The 14,264-nt window shown below is 45.9% G+C and overlaps 1 long non-coding RNA gene across 1 annotated transcript; it reads left to right on the forward strand.

Annotated features, from left to right (window-relative positions):
* Positions 1-1,469: 1,469 nt before the first annotated feature.
* LOC306819266 lies at positions 1,470-11,026 on the forward strand. The gene is made up of 3 exons (XR_013778513.1): positions 1,470-1,593; positions 1,771-2,518; positions 10,805-11,026. It is a non-coding gene; the product is annotated as an uncharacterized lncRNA (long non-coding RNA).
* The last annotated feature ends 3,238 nt before the right edge of the window (positions 11,027-14,264 follow it).

Genomic DNA, 14,264 nt, shown 5'->3' on the forward strand with positions numbered 1-14,264 from the left:
AGTGATGGAGTCCAGCTTGTTGACATACCCCTTTATTTTGTTGATAACAGTTTGTGTTTTTATTTTCATCACTTCTTAAACACTTCCTGTCCCTTCCTCAACTAAACCCTGTGATTGGCTCTTCTGTTAGTCCCTCCTTTACACAGATAAAGTCTCAGACACGTCTCATGTCTGAGCGTGGAAACAAATCTCTGCACCAACAGTTAGCTTTAAATGAATACAACTCAACAGGTACACATGCTATCACAGGTGTGTGCTTCATTATTTCAGGGGGGGGGGGGGGGCATGAGAGGATGTCATACTGGGCCCCATCACAGAAGCACTATCACTCTAACCCTGGTTAAAGTTCTGAACTATAACTTAGTGTTAACAGACTCATGTTCAGTTTCTTCTTCTTCCTCTGATTGCTTTAAAGATGATAACACACTGAGCTCGTCTCTGACTGAAAACTACATCAGACAGAACCTCCACACCAGGATCAGAAACCAGTGCAGGGACCATGACACTGTTTAATATTCCTCTGATTGCTTTAAAGATGATAACACACTGAGCTCGTCTCTGTTTGAAGATCAGCGGATTTATTGGTCACTGTCGTCTTATTAATGAGGACACATTAAGTTACTCTACTTTTCTTTACTCATAATATATTCATTTAACTGTTGTCATTCTTCTTACAAATACTCAGAGACGCTTGTTTATAAATCACGTGGTACCGATTTTTATTTTGAAACTCATAGCGGAAACTGTCACGTATATTGTTTTTACTTTGAAAGTACAGAGCGGAAGTGTCGCGTGACTGACTGTCGTCTTGGACACATCTGGTAAGGAACGTTTCTTCTTCTTCTCTTTATATTTAAATTCATCCTGTCAGATGTTCAGAGTCTGTTTTTAAACTTTACATGAACTTCCGGCTCGGTTACTGTCGGTTAACGGTCCCCGGTGTGTCGGTTATTGACGTCCCCCTGGAAACAAGTCCTAATAAAAACAGTTTAAACAGGGAATAGTTGTGTGTCTGAGCACACTAAACATGTTTTAAAACACATTAAACATGCTTTAAAACACATTAAACATGCTTTAAAACACTAAACATTGAGTTCAACAGTTTATGAGCCGGAAGCTATATGTGATGATCATCTGCCTGTGGTGATCAGGAATGTTGTTAACTTTACAGTTTATGTAAGTTAGTTTATTTAATTAAAAATAAAGAATTAAACTGTGTCACGGTAACTATAATAATCCGTTTCCGGCCTTTTTGTTTGCTTTGACAGCATAGTTAAATAAAAGAGATCGGGTTAAATGTGTCAATATCACATGATCTTGTTTAGTGTTCGGCTTTGGATCAGTATTTATTATTATTATTATTATTATTATTATCATTATTATTAATCACTATTTACAGTCTACGGTTTTTTTTTAAAGACGAGTCACCCGGCGCTTTTATTTTGAAGGCGTGTTAGCGGGCGGAAGGGCGGATGCTGCTCACGTCATGTAGCTCGACACAGAGGAGGACGTAGCTGTGTAGATCGAGGCGGCTCTTTTGTGGGGCTCGTGCGTGTTTGTCAGCGGTGTCACACCTGAGATGAATCCACCAAGGTGAGAGGCTCGTGCGTGACGTGCTGTTGGGAGGTATTTTGTCGTAAAATGTCCGGAAACTGACGTAAACGTGCTCCTTTCCAACCGTCAGTTTGTCTGGTAGATTAGCTGGTTAGCCTTTTTTTTTACTTGCAGAGAGCGTGTTTGTAATGACGTCATTTACATGTCTCCATCCAGCCTCCTTGTTTCTGAGGGTCTACAGGGTCCTGGACTCTAAGCAGCCCGCCTGTCTCTGAGGGTCTACAGGGTCCTGGACTATAAGCAGCCTCCTGGTCTCTGAGGGTCTACAGGGTCCTGGACTAGAAGGAGCCTCCTGGTCTCTGAGGGTCTACATGGTCCTGGACTATTAGCAGCCTCCTGGTCTCTGAGGATCTACATGGTCCTGGACTATTAGCAGCCTCCTGGCCTCTGAGGGTCTACATGGTCCTGGACTATTAGCAGCCTCCTGGTCTCTGAGGGTCTACATGGTCCTGGACTATTAGCAGCCTCCTGGTCTCTGAGGGTCTATATGGTCCTGGACTATTAGCAGCCTCCTGGCCTCTGAGGGTCGACATGGTCCTGGACTATTAGCAGCCTCCTGGCCTCTGAGGGTCGACATGGTCCTTGACTATGAGCAGCCAGCTGGTCTTTGAGGATCTACAGGTTCCTGGACTATAACAGCCAGCTGATTTCTGAGGGTCTACAAGTTCCTGGACTGTAAGCAGGATCTGGTCCAGGCTTTGTGTGTCCCCCCTTTAGACATGTCTGGGCGGCTAGCTGGCCGACACTCTAAGCATTTTGAATGATTGTTTGTTCGAAGAAGAGCTGATTTATTCTGGATCAGCCCCCCCCCCCACCCCAGGACCAGGACTCACCATGGGGGAGTCCAGCATGGACGACGCCAATGTCAAAGTGGCTGTTCGTGTGCGGCCTATGAACAGGAGAGGTGAGAGGTCATCAGTCAGGCTGTCACTGACTGTTAACATGATGGAGGCTGTTCATTTAAATATCTACATAACAGACCCCCCCCCCCCTCTAAATATCTACATAACAGACCCCCCCCTCTAAATATCTACATTACAGACCCCCCCTCTAAATATCTACATTACAGACCCCCCCACTAAATATCTACATTACTAACCCCCCCTCTAAATATCTACATTACAGACCCCCCCTCTAAATATCTACATTACAGACCCCCCCACTAAATATCTACATTACTAACCCCCCCTCTAAATATCTACATTACAGACCCCCCCCACTAAATATCTACATTACAGACCCCCCCACTAAATATCTACATTACAGCCCCCCCACTAAATATCTACATTACAGCCCCCCCACTAAATATCTACATTACAGACCCCCCCCACTAAATATCTACATTACAGCCTCCCCACTAAATATCTACATTACAGCCCCCCCACTAAATATCTACATTACAGCCCCCCCCCCACTAAATATCTACATTACAGCCCCCCCACTAAATATCTACATTACAGACCCCCCACTAAATATCTACATTACAGACCCCCCCCCTAAATATCTACATTACAGACCCCCCCCTCTAAATATCTACATTACAGACCCCCCCACTAAATATCTACATTACAGACCCCCCCCCCCACTAAATATCTACATAACAGATCCCCCCCCACTAAATATCTACATCATAGACCCCCCCACTAAATATCTACATTACAGACCCCCCCACTAAATATCTACATCATAGACCCCCCCACTAAATATCTACATCATAGACCCCCCCACTAAATATCTACATTACAGACCCCCCCCCCCGCCCCTTTATGGATGACCCCCAAGTTCTCACTTGAGGTGAGGTAGATTCTTAGAACTTGAGGTGGACTTCCTGTCCTGTTAGGACTTGAGGCGGACTTCCTGTCCTGTTAGGACTTGAGGCGGACTTCCTGTCCTGTTAGGACTTGAGGTGGTCTCCTGTCCTGTTAGGACTTGAGGTGGTCTCCTGTCCTGTTAGGACTTGAGGCGGACTTCCTGTCCTGTTAGGACTTGAGGTGGACTTCCTGTCCTGTTAGGACTTGAGGTGGTCTCCTGTCCTGTTAGGACTTGAGGTGGTCTCCTGTCCTGTTAGGACTTGAGGCGGTCTCCTGTCCTGTTAGGACTTGAGGCGGACTTCCTGTCCTGTTAGGACTTGAGGGGGACTTCCTGTCCTGTTAGGACTTGAGGTGGTCTCCTGTCCTGTTAGGACTTGAGGTGGTCTCCTGTCCTGTTAGGACTTGAGGTGGACTTCCTGTCCTGTTAGGACTTGAGGTGGTCTCCTGTCCTGTTAGGACTTGAGGCGGTCTCCTGTCCTGTTAGGACTTGAGGCGGACTTCCTGTCCTGTTAGGACTTGAGGCGGACTTCCTTCCTCTCCGTCCCCCTCCTGTCCTAACCTCAACCTGATACATCACAACAACAGTAATAATAATATTTATACATGCAGTGGGGATCAGATAGGACCTGTACGTGGATCAGTGCGTCTCTAGTCCGAGTCACTCAGCGAGTCGAACGCTCGCCACATTTTTTCTCAAAGTTGATTTGATCTTCATGAGTTAATAAACTCCCAGTTTCAGTTTAAAACCTGCTTTTATTGGATTTTCAGTTCATGATAATCCCCGTGACGTGGACTGAAAACATTCAAGTCTCAGCCGTCGAGTCTCCACTGACTTGATGAGTTGACCAGCAGCGTGTGGCGTGCGATTGTTTCAGTGAGGACAGACTTCACCAAAGTACTTCCTGTTTAATATCCTGGGACTGGGGGCCATTAGTGACATGAGCGTCTGGATGTTGGTCCAGCAGGTCTTCCCTTAGGGCTGCTCGACGTCCAGCTGGACTTAAAGCTGCTGTAAGATCTATTGTTAGAGAGGCTCCCCGTCTCTTCAGACACTCAGCTCGCTGTAAGGGGCGGAGTCAGTCAGCCAGTAAAGCCTGTGACAACAGTATATCAATAAACCTCTTCAGGGCACTCCAGGCTGACTTTCACTGTGATGAGTGTGACTCTCTTCTTCCCGGGGCGTCTCCAGAACCTTATGTACACATCTCTGATATTAGCTGAGTCACGCTAACAATGGTGCAGTGTTACACACGTTGGCGTGCAAATCCTTGGGTCAGATTTATGGTGCAGCATGCAGAGAAGCAGAGAGGACATTTCCTGGTTGATTGCCAAGTGGAGTTTTTGCTGTGGGAGGCCATGTGTCCCATGAAAGGAGGAGGAGGAGTACCGACAAGTGGCAGATGCATCTCTCTCTCCCCCTCTCTCTCCCTCACTCTCACTCTCTATCCATCTCTCTCTCTCTCTTTCCATCTCTCTCTCTCTCCCTCACTCTCTCTCCTTCTCTCTCACTCTCTATCCATCTCTCTCTCTCTCTTTCCATCTCTCTCTCTCTCCCTCACTCTCACTCTCTCTCTCTCTTCTATATTCCCATAGGCAGGATTTATAGTGTACAGACATTCAGCAGACGTTTTGTTATGAAACCACAGAAATCTTGTCTGTGGACGTTCAGTTGTGTGTGTGTGTGTGTGTGTGTGTGTGTGTGTGTGTGTGTGTGTGTGTCTTTAAAACAGAAATATTGTAGTTAAACGGGTTGAAATGAACTCTGTGTACGTTTCCCTGGTACATGCGATCATTTCTAATACAAGAAGTGGATGGTTCTGACAGCTTTCTTTCCTGACATGCTGAAATCCACTTCCTGCTTTCAGGGTCAGTAGATGTTTCATGTACGTCTGTGCTGCTCGTTTATGTCCAGGCAGTAGAGTGAGGAGAGAAAGTCCTTTTATTGTAAACAAGCAGAGCTGCGATGCAAACAAACAGAGCTGCGATGTAAAGAATCAGAGCTACGATGTGAAGAAGCAGAGCTGCGATGTAAACAAACAAAGCTACGATGTAAACAAGCAGAGGTACGATATAAAGAAGCAGAGGTACGATGTAAAGAAGCAGAGGTACGATGTATACAAACAGAGCTACGATGTAAACAAGCAGAGCTACGATGTAAACAAGCAGAGCTACGATGTAAATAAGCAGAGCTATGATGTAAACAAACAAAGCTACAATGTAAAAAAGCAGAGCTACGATGTAAAGAAGCAGAGGTACGACGTAAACAAGCAGAGCTACGACGTAAAAAAGCAGAGCTACGATGTAAACAAGTAGAGGTACAATGTAAACAAACAGAGGTACGACGTAAACAAGCAGAGCTACGACGTAAAAAAGCAGAGCTACGATGTAAACAAGTAGAGGTACAATGTAAACAAACAGAGGTACAATGTAAACAAACAGAGGTACGATGTAAAGAAGCAGAGCTACTATGTAAAGAAGCAGAACTACGATGTAAAGAAGCAGAACTACAATGTTAACAAACAGAGCTACGATACAAACAAGCGGAGCTACAATGTAAACTAGAGCTGCAGCTATCGAATATTTTAGTAATCGAGTATTCTATCGAATATCCCGTCGATTAATCGAGTAATCGAATAAATCGTACTTTTGCTTAATTAAGGTTTAACTCGTCTTGGGTCGTCCCTACAAACCTGCTTCTTTGCAGTTACCATGGAAACGCCTGCTTGTTACAGCCAACCACCTCTGCTCTACAGCTGCTGATGATGCTCACCATATTACTGACAGGGTCCCAAATTCACTTTCTGATTCACTGGTCAAGGCGGCAGGTAGATGAAAAATACAGGCCAAACATGTTTTAATGGCTGAAATAACAAATAGTGTTTTGTGTAGCCTTCACATCTGTTACTGTACATTTAATAGAGAAAGCATTATGTTCTGTTCAATCAATCACAGAATCAATCATTATGTCAGATAAGGAAATTGAGAAACTTTAAATATATATTTGCTAAATTATTATTCCACAAACAAGTTCTGTCTTGATTTAGCTTTGAAGACATCAGACATTTAATATTATCAGCCTGTATATTGTTAAAAGTGTATCTCTGTCTGCTCCTGCAGCGCGCTCACAGACTACAGAGACCATAGACGTGTCTATGACAGAGACTGTGAGAGGACGCTGCTATCGTTATGTTAGCTGAGACTACAGAGACCATAGACGTGTCTATGACAGAGACGGTGAGAGGACGCTGCTATCGTTACGTTAGCTGAGACTACAGAGACCATAGACGCGTCTATGACAGAGACTGTGAGAGGACGTTAGCTGAGACTACAGAGACCATAGACGTGTCTATGACAGAGACGGTGAGAGGACGCTGCTATCGTAACGTTAGCTGAGACTACAGAGACCATAGACGCGTCTATGACAGAGACTGTGAGAGGACGTTGCTATCGTTATGTTAGCTGAGACTACAGAGACCAGAGACGTGTCTATGACAGAGACTGTGAGAGGACGTTGCTATCGTTATGTTAGCTGAGACTACAGAGACCATAGACGTGTCTGTGACAGAGACGGTGAGAGGACGCTGCTATCGTTACGTTAGCTGAGACTACAGAGACCATAGACACGTCTATGACAGAGACTGTGAGAGGACGTTAGCTGAGACTACAGAGACCATAGACGTGTCTATGACAGAGACGGTGAGAGGACGCTGCTATCGTAACGTTAGCTGAGACTACAGAGACCATAGACGCGTCTATGACAGAGACTGTGAGAGGACGTTGCTATCGTTATGTTAGCTGAGACTACAGAGACCAGAGACGTGTCTATGACACAGACTGTGAGAGGACGCTGCTATCGTTATGTTAGCTGAGACTACAGAGACCAGAGACGTGTCTATGACACAGACTGTGAGAGGACGTTGCTATCGTTATGTTAACTGAGACTACAGAGACCATAGACGTGAACAAACAGAGCTACGATATAAACAAGCAGAGCTACAATGTAAACAAACAGCTACAATGTAAACAAGCAGAGCTACAATGTAAACAAGCAGAGCTACAATGTAAACAAGCAGAGCTACAATGTAAACAAACAGAGCTACAATGTAAACAAACAGAGCTACAATGTAAACAAGCAGAGCTACAATGTAAACAAGCAGAGCTACAATGTAAACAAACAGAGCTACGATATAAACAAGCAGAGCTACAATGTAAACAAACAGCTACAATGTAAACAAACAGAGCTACAATGTAAACAAACAGCTACAATGTAAACAAATAGAGCTACAATGTAAACAAGCAGAGCTACAATGTAAACAAGCAGAGCTACAATGTAAACAAACAGAGCTACAATGTAAACAAACAGAGCTACGATATAAACAAGCGGATCTACAATGTAAACAAACAGAGCTACAATGTAAACAAATGGAGCTATGTTTGTTTGTTTTTCAGAGAAGAAATATCTGAGTGTCAGATCCTGTTTTGCTTTGGAAGCTGGACAGTGAAGTGTGATTTTGTGAATGACAGAACTGATAAATGTTTGTGAAGCTGCATGTTGTATTCGATCATTGAAAGAAAGGCGTGTTATCAATTACTCAGCCTGTAAATTAACCCTCAAACCTGACGAACCTGATGACCGTGAAGGTTTCTGTTTAATTAAAGCCAGTGGGAAATGTTTTTGGAGTAATGTCTGTGTGATCCCTGCTCGATTGAACCTCTCTACAGTTCCAGCAGAGATATGAAAGACTTATTGCAAAGCAGCTTTGAGCGGACGCAGGATCCTTGAGTCAGGATGAAACTGGATTCTCAGAAGCCGTGCTCTTTTTTTCTTTCCTCATCATTTGAAAAACTCAGCCCTCCTTGGTGCCGCTCTGTCAGGACTCAGCTTCTCCTCGTTCTCTGTGTCAGACAGGTTCTTCAGCAGGAAGGCTGCAGTAGTTCAGGGAGTGACTCAGTTCTTCTGTAAGCTCTCCCTGTGTGTCCCAGGTTGAAGAGGAGGAGAGGTAGCTTAGCTGCTGAAAGGACAAAGGCAGGAAGGGAGTGAGGCTGGAAGAATATTTGCTAAAGTTGCGTAATGCACCATGTTCCCATGGCTGTGGCCTTCGAAGAACGGAGCAACGCAGGCGTAGCAACAGCAACACCGCGGCCAATCAGCTTCTTGGCTCATGAGCATAGGTGGACCGGACAGTGGAAAGTGAGAAAACAGTGCGTACATTTATCCTTTAATGACACTGCCTCAGAGTTTCCCTTCAGGAAGTGCGGTTAGAATGTGGGCACATGGGAAATGTAGGCAGTAATGCAGACAGCAGCACCCTGCTGCTATAGCTCCCTGACAGCAGATTCAGGTCCTCTGACCTTTGACCCCTAGTTTCCATGGCTCTTGCCTGGTGTTCCTCTTTAAACAGTCTCCACTTTCTGATTCCTTACATGTTGAACTCAGGTTTCCATTTGAATCCCAGAAAGTGAACCAGGAACAGATCATGAAAGGATTTTAATACAGTAGATCTGGAGCTAACTTAATGATGATGATGGTCACATTGTTACCTGATGAAGGTACAGGAAAGTGACAACAGCCATTTTCACATAAGTCCTGATGAATTCAGGAGGACTTCTCCTCGTATCCTCCTGATCTGCTTGTTCACACCTTCACTAAACGTCCTGAAGTGTCGAGCTGAGCCTTTCTTACAGAGAGGATATCTGAAGTCTCTTCAGTGAGTTCTTGTTAAAGAAAAGAAACCACAGAATGTTTGATGTGCTGACACATGCTGAAGTGAATAATCGCTGCACGCTCTCACATGCTCGCTGTATAATGGAGACACCTCTAACATTCATGTGTGGGCCGGTTTAAAATACTTTATAGTTGATAAAGTCTGTTCTCTTTAAAGGCTTGTTTACACAACAGGCCTGAAGGCGGCGTCACAGGTGAAGGCTGTCTTAGTTTCTGTGGATGATTTGCATCTGAAGGAGTGTTGCTCCAGCCCTGACCTCTGACCTCACTGTAGCAGGGGGCAATGAGAAGAGGAAATCCAGACCAGCACTCGCATGGGGCAAAGAATCCAGAGTGATCCAGCTCGTATCAACCAGGAATCATGAAGACAATCAAGCTCTGTTAAATAATAATAATCAATCACAGAGCTCTGTTAAATAATAATAATCAATCACAGAGCTCTGTTAGATAATAATCAATCACAGAGCTCTGTTAAATAATAATAATCAATCACAGAGCTCTGTTAAATAATAATAATCAATCACAGAGCTCTGTTAAATAATAATCAATAACAGTTCTGTTAGATAATAATAATCAATCACAGAGCTCTGTTAAATAATAATCAATAACAGTTCTGTTAGATAATAATAATCAATTACAGAGCTATGTTAAATAATAATAATCAATTACAGAGCTCTGTTAAATAATAATAATCAATAACAGTTCTGTTAGATAATAATAATCAATCACAGAGCTCTGTTAAATAATAATAATCAATAACAGTTCTGTTAGATAATAATAATCAATTACAGAGCTATGTTAAATAATAATCAATAACAGTTCTGTTAGATAATAATAATCAATTACAGAGCTATGTTAAATAATAATAATCAATTACAGAGCTCTGTTAAATAATAATAATCAATAACAGTTCTGTTAGATAATAATAATCAATCACAGAGCTCTGTTAAATAATAATAATCAATAACAGTTCTGTTAGATAATAATAATCAATTACAGAGCTATGTTAAATAATAATAATCAATTACAGAGCTCTGTTAAATAATAATAATCAATAACAGTTCTGTTAGATAATAATAATCAATTACAGAGCTATGTTAAATAATAATAATCAATCACAGAGCTCTGTTAAATATTTGACACAGTGTTTTCATCCACTCCTTATGCTGAGTTGGAAATGAGCAGTTGGTGTTCTGAAGACTGTGTGTGTGTGTGTGTGTGTGTGTGCGTGCGTGCGTGCGTGCGTGCGTGCGTGCGTGCGTGCGTGCGTGCGTGCGTGCGTGCGTGCGTGCGTGCGTGCGTGCGTGCGTGCGTGCGTGCGTGCGTGCGTGCGTGCGTGCGTGCGTGCGTGCGTGCGTGCGTGCGTGTGTCTGTGTGTGTGTCAGTGTGTGTGTGTGTGTGTTTGCATGTGTCAGTGTGTGTGTGTGTGTGTGTGTGTGTGTGTGTGTGTGTGTGTGAGAGAGAGAGAGACTGTGTGCAGGAAGCGTGCTGTATTGATTAGCTTAGCGCTCACGTGGAGGTTAAAGGGCGTTTTCAGAGTTGGTGCTCTGAAAAGCTTCAGACTGAAGAATGTGCTCTTCATCTGTGTTTCAGTCTCAATGTTCAGCAGTGACAGCAGCTCTGCTTTTAACGCTGTGCCCTCTCTCTTCCACAGAGAAGGAGCTAAACACTAAATGTGTGGTGGAGATGTTGAAGAACCAGACCATCCTCCATCCTAACCTGAGTAAAGCAGACTCCAGGTACGTTCCTCCCTCTCCTCTCTGCATCCTAACACTCCTTTCCTTTTTTCCTGCAGCATATCAGGAGGTTCCTTCAGGGTATCAAATAACCACTGATAGAAATCTGTTTTGATCAGGAGCTAGTTTTAGCAAACGCTGGAGAACCATGGTCTCCATGGTCTCCTCCTAAAGTGAAGCTGCTCCATGGTCCCTTCAAAATAAAACTCAGTCTTCTCCTAAAGTGAAGCTGCTCCATGGTCCCTTCAAAATAAAACTCAGTCTTCTCCTAAAGTGAAGCTGCTCCATGGTCCCTTCAAAATAAAACTCAGTCTTCTCCTAAAGAGAAGCTGCTCCATGGTCCCTTCAAAATAAAACTCAGTCTTCTCCTAAAGTGAAGCTGCTCCATGGTCCCTTCAAAATAAAACTCAGTCTTCTCCTAAAGTGAAGCTGCTCCATTGTCCCTTCAAAATAAAACTCAGTCTTCTCCTAAAGTGAAGCTGCTCCATTGTCCCTTCAAAATAAAACTCAGTCTTCTCCTAAAGTGAAGCTGCTCCATTGTCCCTTCAAAATAAAACTCAGTCTTCTCCTAAAGTGAAGCTGCTCCATTGTTTGTGGGCGGAGCTGGTGTGTTTCCTCCAGCCAATGAGAGCGCAACAGGTGAGTTTAGGAGTGGATACAGCTCAGTGATTGGAGGAGATTCAAAGCGGTGAATATGACGGACGTGGACGTAGCAGCAAAGAAGAGAAAATCTGATCAGAGTGAGGAGAAACAGCGAGAGGAGAAAGCTGCTTCTAAAACCAGGCTGAACCTTGTGTTGGACGTGGAGCTGCTCTACTTCCTGTTGGACAGGAAGCTGACGATCATCCAGCTGTTGGGCCTCAGAGAGTGTGTGTTTGTCAGCTCTTATCACTGGTCATGTGTTATTGGGTCTTCAGTTTCTCAGCCTGTGTAAAGATGGCGGCGGTAGGAGGAGTCAGAGCGAGCAGGTGCTATGAGAATATACGAGTCAAAGATTTCCAAGTTTACAACGCCATGCTCAAAGAATTATTTTATTAATGTCTTCAATGAGTGTCATCATCTCGAATCAGGCAGGAGGCGGGGCTTGAAATCTGAGCCGCCATCTTTACAGGAAGCCAGCTGTGTCAGAAGAAAGATCTCCCTGCTGATCAGTAGAATAACACTCGCTGCAGAGACACACACACACACACACACACACACACACACACACACACACACACACACACACACGTGAGAGTGTGTTTTAGTGTGTGTGTTTGCACTCTCTCTGCTCTTGTCTTCTCTCATTCTTTCGGGTTGTAACTTCTCACCGGCTGGCTTCCTTCCTTATTCTCAGCTCTTCCGTTTCCGTGGCAACTGAGGGGGAGGTTAACTCCGGGTCGCTGCCAGTGACCGTGAAGCCCCTTCCTCATTGTGTCCTCCTCATTTTCTCCAGCATCTGTTCCTCATAAACTTTCTACGCTGACTTTATGGAGCAGCGAACAAAAAGCAGTGCTGTATTTTGTCTCCGCCTCTCTCGTTGACAAAAGAGTGAGGAAGCAGCAGGAGGACCGGCTGACTGACTGCTGGCCTCAGCCTGCAGATGCTGTTTTATCTCTATTTTCTTCATTTACATAGTGGTGACCACGTCTGACGGTTCAGTGTTGACCCTGATGTTAAGAATTCTGTGGTGGCTCATGGAGGGAGGAGGCTGCAGGTTCAGGAGGCTGCAGGTTCAGGATGCTGCAGGTTCAGGATGCTGCAGGTTCAGGAGGCTGCAGGTTCAGGATGCTGCAGGTTCAGGAGGCTGCAGGTTCAGGAGGCTGCAGGTTCAAGGGGCTGCAGGTTCAGGATGCTGCAGGTTCAGGAGGCTGCAGGTTCAGGATGCTGCAGGTTCAGGAGGCTGCAGGTTCAGGATGCTGCAGGTTCAGGAGGCTGCAGTTTCAAGATGCTGCAGGTTCAGGATGCTGCAGGTTCAGGAGGCTGCAGGTTCAGGATGCTGCAGGTTCAGGAGGCTGCAGGTTCAGGAGGCTGCAGGTTCAAGGGGCTGCAGGTTCAGGATGCTGCAGGTTCAGGAGGCTGCAGGTTCAGGATGCTGCAGGTTCAGGAGGCTGCAGGTTCAGGATGCTGCAGGTTCAGGAGGCTGCAGTTTCAAGATGCTGCAGGTTCAGGATGCTGCAGGTTCAGGAGGCTGCAGGTTCAGGATGCTGCAGGTTCAGGAGGCTGCAGGTTCAGGAGGCTGCAGGTTCAGGAGGCTGCAGTTTCAGGAGGCTGCAAGTTCAGGAGGCTGCAGGTCCAGGATGCTGCAGGTCCAGGATGCTGCAGTTTCAGGAGGCTGCAGGTTCAGGAGGCTGCAGGTTCAGGATGCTGCAAGTTCAGGAGGCTGCAGGTCCAGGATGCTGCAGGTCCAGGATGCTGCAGTTTCAGGAGGCTGCAGGTTCAGGAGGCTGCAGGTTCAGGATGCTGCAGTTTCAGGAGGCTGCAGGTTCAGGAGGCTGCAGGTTCAGGATGCTGCAGGTTCAGGAGGCTGCAGGTTCAGGAGGCTGCAGGTTCAGGATGCTGCAAGTTCAGGAGGCTGCAGGTCCAGGATGCTGCAGGTTCAGGAGGCTGCAGGTTCAGGAGGCTGCAGGTTCAGGAGGCTGCAGGTTCAGGATGCTGCAAGTTCAGGAGGCTGCAGGTCCAGGATGCTGCAGGTCCAGGATGCTGCAGTTTCAGGAGGCTGCAGGTTCAGGAGGCTGCAGGTTCAGGATGCTGCAGTTTCAGGAGGCTGCAGGTTCAGGAGGCTGCAGGTTCAGGATGCTGCAGGTTCAGGATGCTGCAGGTTCAGGATGCTGCAGGTTCAGGAGGCTGCAGGTTCAGGATGCTGCAGGTCCAGGATGCTGCAGTTTCAGGAGGCTGCAGGTTCAGGATGCTGCAAGTTCAGGAGGCTGCAGGTTCAGGATGCTGCAGGTTCAGGATGCTGCAGGTTCAGGATGCTGCAGTTTCAGGAGGCTGCAGGTTCAGGATGCTGCAGGTTCAGGAGGCTGCAGGTTCAGGAGGCTGCAGGTTCAGGATGCTGCAGGTCCAGGATGCTGCAGGTTCAGGAGGCTGCAGGTTCAGGAGGCTGCAGGTTCAGGATGCTGCAGGTCCAGGATGCTGCAGGTTCAGGAGGCTGCAGGTCCAGGATGCTGCAGGTCCAGGATGCTGCAGGTTCAGGAGGCTGCAGGTCCAGGATGCTGCAGGTTCAGGAGGCTGCAGGTTCAGGATGCTGCAGGTCCAGGATGCTGCAGTTTCAGGAGGCTGCAGGTTCAGGATGCTGCAGGTTCAGGATGCTGCAGGTTCAGGATGCTGCAGTTTCAGGAGGCTGCAGGTTCAGGATGCTGCAGGTTCAGGAGGCTGCAGGTTCAGGAGGCTGCAGGT

The sequence above is a fragment of the Symphodus melops genome (genome assembly GCF_947650265.1).
Source record: "Symphodus melops genome assembly, contig: scaffold_91, whole genome shotgun sequence".
Classification (NCBI taxonomy): domain Eukaryota; kingdom Metazoa; phylum Chordata; class Actinopteri; order Labriformes; family Labridae; genus Symphodus; species Symphodus melops.